Source organism: Hipposideros armiger, unplaced genomic scaffold (assembly GCF_001890085.2).
Source record: "Hipposideros armiger isolate ML-2016 unplaced genomic scaffold, ASM189008v1 scaffold_512, whole genome shotgun sequence".
In the NCBI taxonomy this organism is placed as follows: Eukaryota; Metazoa; Chordata; class Mammalia; order Chiroptera; family Hipposideridae; genus Hipposideros; species Hipposideros armiger.
In genome coordinates, this window is record NW_017731862.1 from 754,790 (window position 1) to 763,570 (window position 8,781).

Below are 8,781 nucleotides of genomic sequence, written 5' to 3' on the forward strand. Positions count from 1 at the left end.
ATAACAATGAACTAAACTTTGATCAGCCAGTATCTCCTCTCTTTGTGTTACAAAAATTGTCAGATCATCCTGATATTCTGCATTCACTGTTTTTCATAACTGGAAAATGAATACATGGTTCAAGGATCCTAGGTATAAATCCTGATGCAGACTTACCCCACTGCAATCTTGTTTAAAACTGTCAACCGAAAATAGCATGTTTTGCCAGAAGAAAATCTCTTTGAAGTTTTAACAAAAGATAAACGGGCACACATGCTACTGTTGTTACTCTTCGGAGAGCCTGCGAAGCAAGAACTCTTTAGGCCATCCATCTTTCTATGACGAGACCACGCATCTCATTCCAATCAAAAACTGTTCCCAACAAACATGCTTTATGTTGGCCATGGGAATGGAAGCTTAGATAGAACTCCAAGAAATGACAATTTTATTTCTTCATTTCTCCTTTATTGAACACAAAAAAGATATTGTAAGTAGTCACTAAGATCTAGGCTGTCACAGGACCTTCACTACAGACACAAAGTATTTTGCAATACTGTCCTCTTAAGAGTAAATAGAAACAGCACCTTATTTCATTTGCTGAGGTTTTACCCATAGCTTGTCAGTTCTGTATTGAGAGAAAAATATACCCCCTTTTATTGCATAAAATAATTAAGAGAGCTAAATAGACATTACAATATATTTTCCACTGTGGAAAATAATCCAGAGAGAGTTATGCACTAAATCAAATGTTTCACTATTGTGTTGCACACAATGACCTATGAATTTTTCTTTTCTTTCTTTATTTGTTCAGAAATATATTCTAACTGAAATGCATTCTTTTCTGACATAGCTTCAAAATTATACACTTAGGTTTCATTCACACAATAGAAAAATCTGAGTAAATGGCAAGTTTTCAGTTATAGGCAAAAAGGATGTTAAAATGGAGTTAAATTTTAATTCTGTCATTTTGAAAATTAAGATACAAATCATGGAATAATGTAAATTAATTAAGCCGATTTGCTGTTTTACTTTTAAGCTATTTCAAGAAATGTTTAAATAAAATTTCAATCTTTTAAAAAGCAAAAGCATTTTCCATGTACCTGTAGAAATAAAAATAGACTATGTTTACTTATCACAGGCTATGTGATAAGAACATTTTGTTTCTATATTGGTATTCTCAATTCTGGAAACCTACTACAGCTAAAGAAAAGGGGAAAATCATTTCTGTAATTCAATATTCTTAGCTCTACTCTAGAGAACTAGTTAAAAGATACTTTCTCACCAGTTTCATGAAGCAATGCAATGTTAAATTTCTTAACCCAGAGCAATTCTGGAGTCTTGAGGATGTTTTTGTATGTATGTCTATTTCTCAGCTCTATACACTTCTCTGAGCTACTCTTAATAACTTATTCAACATATTTTTGCCAAACCTTTACTATGCTATACACTGCTGGGTGCTCACATAAACTTAGTGCTATCCACAGAATATTTAATAAAGAGTTTGTATGCTGTTTCATGTATTGACAACTCTACCAAAACTAGCATATGTAACAGTTTCATACTCACATTGTCTAGGCCCCAGCATTCTGGTATATAATTATGTAGTGTTTCCTTAAAGGTTAATAACAATAGTGATTTCACAGAAAGCAAGTTACTGCAATTATTCAGCAAATTCGAGCCACATTAGAGTGGCTCAATGGGGTTATATGCTTTCTCTCAAAACAGTGTTAGACACTATGGGGGATGCAGAGATGAACTCACTGGAAGTCTGCTTTTTATAGGATGCACTCTTGTTGGAATGCAAACCAATAAAAAAGGAAAATTGCAGAATGTTGTGTGATTATTTTTTCAATTATAAGCAATAGATTACAGAAAAGTAGAGTGCAAGTGTACTCTCACTTAAAGAATATTGTTGACAAGAAAATTCTATAGAAGTGAGCCTTGAGAGATGGATAAGCGATCACCTGATAAAGCTAGAGGGGGAAAACCATTTAAACAGAATACATGACGTTAATAAAAGCATGGAGATAAGACAAGAAAGACTACACAGGAAAATATAGCCACAATAATGGTATATGTTGTGCCTAAAGGAAAAACCCATGAGAGATATTTTAAATTATATTCAGTGGAATTCTGAATATGTAATAGTTGTATGACTCCATCAGACAGAAGGTATATGAAAAAGAAAAGGTAAGATCTATAAATTCAAAGATCTTTAGACCTTGGTGGGAATGAATTTACATACCTTTAGAGCCAAAGAAACACAAAAGCTAACCAAATGAATAGAAGCAGGTAGGATGAGATTTGCAGTTGTTTGTTATTAGAAGGAAGAATTGGGTAATGTAGAATTTGAATCAAAAGTAAATTATCTGACCAGCTTCATTTTTAGGGTTCACCTCAATTTATTGGGTCACTGGTATGGCAATTCTATATACACATAGGGCTCAGTGCATGCCATCAGTAGCGAATACAAAAAATTCAATCACAAGTCAGCTACAACTTGCTCAGCACAGGCCAGGAATTGAACCACTGTTGCTCAGAGCTCAAACTCTTGAGTGAGCTCTTAACCAACTGAGCCACTCAGCCAACCCTATGTCAGCTACAACTTTTGGTGATTTAAGTAAGCCACAGGAACTGAGAAGGCAAACTAAGAAAATGTGCATGAAAAGTACATCAGTTATCTATTACTGCATAAAAAATTACTCCAAAGTTCAGCAGTTTAAGATAACTCATTACTTCACCCAGTTTCTTAGGGTCAGGAAACTAGGAGTGACTTATCTGGGTGGTTGTGGCTCGGTCTCTCATGAGAGTGCAGCCAAGCTGTTGGCTGGGGCCCAGTCATCTAAAGGCCCAACGGGTGCTGGAAAATTAGCTTTCATGCTCACTCAAATGGTTGCTAGTAGAACTCAGTTCCTCATTGGCTACTGGCCAAAGGTCTCAGTTTCCTACCATATAAACCTCTCCATAGGATTGTTTCCTCTTACATAACAAGCAGCTTCCCCAGAGCAAGTGATCCAAAAAGGAGAGAACAATCTATGTGGAGCTTTCTATATCTTTTATATCCTGATCTTAGGAGTGACATACCATCATTTATTTTGTATTCTACTGATCACAAAGATCAACCCTGGTACAATGTGGAAAGAAATCATAAATCTTAGAGACCATTTACCACAGAGGGTCGCTCCCCAAAATTGTTTCTGATGGCATAATTATTTTCTTTGTAGGTACTCATTTTTACACCCAGTAAATTTTGGAATTAAATGCAGATTAAAAAACTAATAATACTGTAGTACTTATATTTCATATTTTGTGTAGATTTTAGCTTTTTAATGTTTAGTTGATTTTTGGCTTATTAATGTGTTATCCTTATAGTTCCAATTAAAATATGTAGTTGAAAATGTATAATCAGCTAATTGATACATATTTGTGATTTTAAATAAAAATCTTAAGTTTATGTTATATTGGATCATTTAAGGATAAATCATTAAGGAATAAATTTTATTAAACTTATGAAGTGTTTTATTGTTAATATAAGAGATAACATGAAAGTTTATACAGTTTAAAATATTGGAAGGTGTGACTTGTAAATAAAACTAACTATTGCTCAAAGTCCACTAAAAGTGGCTATTAAAATTTATTAGATTTATAAATAGAATATTAAAACTTTTAATCTGAATTTAGAAACTTAAGGGAGAACTTAGATTTTAATGTGTAAAAGTCTCCCCCATGGATCCTTTATCCAGTTTCCACAATTTTTAACGTTTCATATTTACCTTATACCAACGTCATTCTCTCTCTCTCTCTCTCTCTCTCTCTCTCTCTCTCTCTCTCATTCATGTTAGTACAGGCTCAGATCTTCCTATTTTATACAATGTTATACTATCAAATCTTCCCATGTTTGGTGAGTAGAAGCCTCTTCAATTCTATGTTGTTTTGATATATCTCCATCATTTTCTGAGTATTTCACAACTTTTTGTCCTGACAAGATTTTCCCAGACTCCTAGCCTCCCCAACCAGTCATTTTCTGAAGTGCTGTCATTTCTTCAAGGAGCTCTGGTTTCCTTTGGGAGAGAATGGGTACTTAGAAACCAAGATCTGAGTGCTAGGTGTGCTCATTAATACCGTCATGTCACTGATTCTAGACCTTTCAGAATACACATACTCAATATCTTTTTATACATCTAGCTATATATGCAAATACATAAATAATATTAAATACATACTTATATAAAATATAAGATACCCCTAATTTCAATCCAACTCCACAGGATTGATTTTATTCTTCTCCCTTTCCACATCTGTAGGTCCCTTCTCCAACACAGAGAAACCTGACTCCTATTATATTGAATATATCAACTTATTTGCTTAATACCCTGATATAACCAATATCATTACCAGGCAGGCCAATGCCTCTGTCCCAAACTTTCTGCAGAATTTGTGGAGGAGAATTCCCTCTAATTCCTGTCTGATCCTGCCATCTCACTGAGGTTGTGCAGGCCATGTGAGCCTGCTCTTATTCTAAGTGATATATTAACAGTTAAAGCAATGTAATAGTTTATAGGCCTCATGAATTAAAATTTCCAAATGCATTCATTTATCCAAATAAGAAGTGCTCAGAATATAAATGTTATACATGCCTTATCCAAGAAATTTTAGCCAACATGATTACTTTCCTTTATTAAAGTACACACAGAATGGAATTAAAATTCCTTGACCATGACGTTTCATTATCTAAAAAACTGCAATTGATCAGGAAATGGGACAATTACTTTCTTAACATCTCTTGGGCTCAGTTTACTCTAAATCTATAAATTGGGGAGGGTTATTTTGAAACCAGTTTCTGGTTCCCCAGGATTTTGTGCAGAGGGAAATAAGAGTTTTTTTCATGGTGAAGTATAGAAGTAGACATCAGGTAGTTTTGAAGTCCACTACCCCTAGTTCAAACAAAGCAGCATTTACTCTCAGGTTTGTTTTTGTTTGTTTGTTTTGTTTTGTGTTTGTATACTGTACTTTTAGTTTACTACAAAGTCCCTCTGCTAGAGTTAAATGTTTGGAAACCATCGGCCAATACTACCATTCTATGCATATTAGACAGTTTTGTTTAAAGTCCTCCCTTCTTTCATTAAATCTTCCCCACAGCGCCTAACAATGAAGTTAGGATAAAGTAGGGATTCATCTTTGGATAAAGCATGGATTCACCTGGGATTGTCACATATACAAGAATACCTACTCCACAGCATAATTATGTGGACTTAAATAAAATGATGTAGTATTCAGCACAAGTTGGTTTAGAGTAAGAAATCAATAAATGTATCATTCCCTTCTTTTCTAGCTCACCAGTGAGCAATTAGTTGTTTCTTGATAGATATTTGTTAAGATGAATTACATCTCAACATTTCACCATTTAATACTAACCTGTCTTGATTTCACATAGTTTCTGTCGAAGGTTTACAACCAACTCATTTTGACCAATATTTCCAAACAAGTTAGTTGTTTTCCAGTTTCCTTCTTGTAGGTGGTTCTTTGCCATAGCAGGAGTAGAGAAGAAAAGAAAAGCTATCCAGAAAATTTGAAGTGAAGGTTATCTATTGAAAATTTGATTAAATTAGAGGAAATCAACATGCAATAAATGAGATCCATCATCTGTAAAATAATTCACCTTAAATGCTATTAGTAGCTAAGATTCATTGAGCACCCTCTCTAGGTCAGGCATCTTGCAAAGTTCTTTATAAACAATGAAGTAGATATAGTTAGTCTTATTTTACAGATGAGCAAAATGAGGCTTAGAAAAGTAATTTGCCAAGGTTAAGCACCCAGTAGTAACTAGATTCAAACACTGCACAGTTTAATTTCAATCTGTACAGCTAACTAATTAACCTACAATACCATAATCTGTGAGTGAAAATTTGATTGCTGTAAAAAAATTTTTTTTGAAAGGTATTAAATATTGATGAAACTAACAGGGTGTGTCAGGTACTCTGGTAAATGTCAGGGGTAAAGCAGTGGATTATGCATTTTTCCTCTAGTAAGATCTGGACATATAAACACACAAAATAAAAATTTTTTGTTCCATGATGAACATGAGTATATTGACATATTTAATTGACAGGTCTATCAGTTATATTCAGCCTGAATAAAGAGCTTCTTAATAAAAGCAGAGTGATAAGCAGAAAACTAGAAAAGAAGAAGCTTAAGAGTAACACTTTTTCAGTTGGTAGCCTTGTCTAGGGGAGGGGATGACATAATCAACCAGGCTGTCTGAACAGGTATCTCTGGAGATGAATGTAGTAGACTATCAGAGCTCAATAATGTTAACCATCCAGAATTCACATAATATCCTTGCTGTGACTTTATGGTGTTTCTCTTAAATTACATTTTCTAATTGTAAATGATTAAATGAGCATAGTAACTTAGGTATAATATAGATTATTATGAGTTTGATCACTTGAACAAATCCAGCATAGCTTAGTCAATTATCAGTAAACTAAACAACAAATAAACAAGCTTTTCATCATGCAAAAAACAGAAGACAGACTCGGAAATATGGTAAACCCACAGGGTGTCTACCACTCTGAGGCCCTTTGTGAGTAACCAGTTGGTTTCTGTAGATGCCTGCTCTCTGTTAGTATAGCATTTGTCTCATTTTCTTCTTCATTAGTTTCCCTTCTTCAAAATATTAGATGCGTTTTTCTTTTGGTTAGCAGCAATAGAATCATTCCAGCTGTACTTACTAATTCTGGTATTTTAACTTTTCATCAACACTTGTATTAAGTACTTTACAAACACGTGTGTTTACACACACACACACACACACACACACACACACACACACACACACACCCCTCCCCCGCTTAATCTCACTTTCCTAATAATATCTTTCATTAGACAACCTTGGATTATAGTCTAGATTCCTAACTGAATTTACTTTTATAATAAATTAGGTGACTTATGTTACAGTTTTATCACAAATATCCTTGCTTTTAGAAAGAAGGAAACCAAACTTGCAAAATTCACTCTATAACCTTATGGCTTTGGCTAATGTCTTCAAGGCATTCATCAAGGCCAGCACTGCTCACTCAAAACTAGCCGTGCCCTGCTAATGGGCTAGGCTTTTATTTAAACTGTGGCTAGAAAATACTAATGGCATTACATAGGCTTGCTGATTTGCCTTGGGATAATATAATTCAATTTAACATCAACAAAGTAAACGGCCTTATGGTAACATTGCTTGAACTTAATAGTCCCTCCGAAGTACATAATTCAGTATTCTCTCTTATGAAATATGGTTGCTATATACAAACTTTTGAAATGCTAAGTTTTGTCCCCAATTCTATTTATATTGATCTCCATATCGTTGGATATTTAATCTCTTCAGAGCACTGCACTCAATTTTGTGAAGAAGTGCTCTTACAACTTGTCCAGTTTCCATTAATGGCTTAATCAGGTAATAAAACTCTTCAGGAAGCACAGGGATAATTTTTGTATTACCTCTTTGAAAACAACTTGATACTAAAGAAAACTAAGAGTGGGGAGAGTTATCTCCTCCAGATAATCTACCTATCACCAAAGTCTCAGAAATAATTAACAGATTTTTAAAAATGCTTTCTGTGTTTGCTTCATAGATTGTATACGTGCACTTCTAATTCAAAAAAGTATGTGGGGTGATGTGATTGTTCAAATGAATTAATATTCTTATTAACAAGTGTACACACAGGTCCTTAACAAGGAAATTTTACTTTCAATTAGATGTTTTTCTCTTTAAGTATTAATGAATATTAATAAAAGTGTGTAAACTATAACCCTCCTCTCCATGGCATAGTATCTACCATGCACATTCTTTTGGATGAGAATCAGTGTTACTGCTGAGGCTCAGAGATGACATTGACTCCTTTGAAGTTAAAGCAGCAATTTAATTCAGTCATGGACATGATCGTGCATTAATATGGCACCTGGCCTATGATATCAAAAATTGAAATATGAAAAGAAACTTCAGGCATAAAAAAACAAAACTGTTCAAAAAGAAAACAAAAATAGAACATAACTACAAGGGTGTTGATTTACTCATTTTTTAAGATGAAAGAAAATTGCCTTGAGGAAAAAAACCATATTTTCATTTCAACACTTCTGAAAATATAACTGTTGTTCTTGATTGAAAGCTAATTTTGAATTATAACAGAGTAATCAGCAAAGTGAACTAAAAAAAAAATATGGATCACATAGTCTCTGAAGTTACAACCAATTGTGTTGTCTGATAGAGGTTCCCAAATGTAAGTTTTGTAACTGTACCTGAACCACCTAAAGCACTTAAAAATACAAATTCCTGAGCCCCATCTATTAAAAGAGTTCCCAGAGCACTGTTTAAAAAGCTGCACATCTGATTCTAATGCTCACCTAATTTTCAGCACCATTGAGGAAATTCCAACATTTCTTCCCTCCATTCGCTCATTTGTAAAGTAATAATCATTAATAAACTTTTTTCAGAGACAACAGAAATACATCAAGAGAGACGACAAATAATGTTAATGATCTTAACTGCAATGCTGAACAGCAGCCCAGCTCCCTATTTCCATGTTAACATGGTCACTGCAGGTAAAAGGCGTAGTCATCATGGGATTGGTTTTACTGTGGGTCTGGGAAAGGAGTTTCATTCTGAAAAGCATATACCGTATTTGCCGGCGTATAAGACGACTGGGCGTATAAGACGACCCCTTAACATTTCCACTCAAAATACAGAGTTTGTTATATACTCGCCGTATAAGACTACCCCCTCTTCCGCACACCTTCCACACACCAAATAAAAGG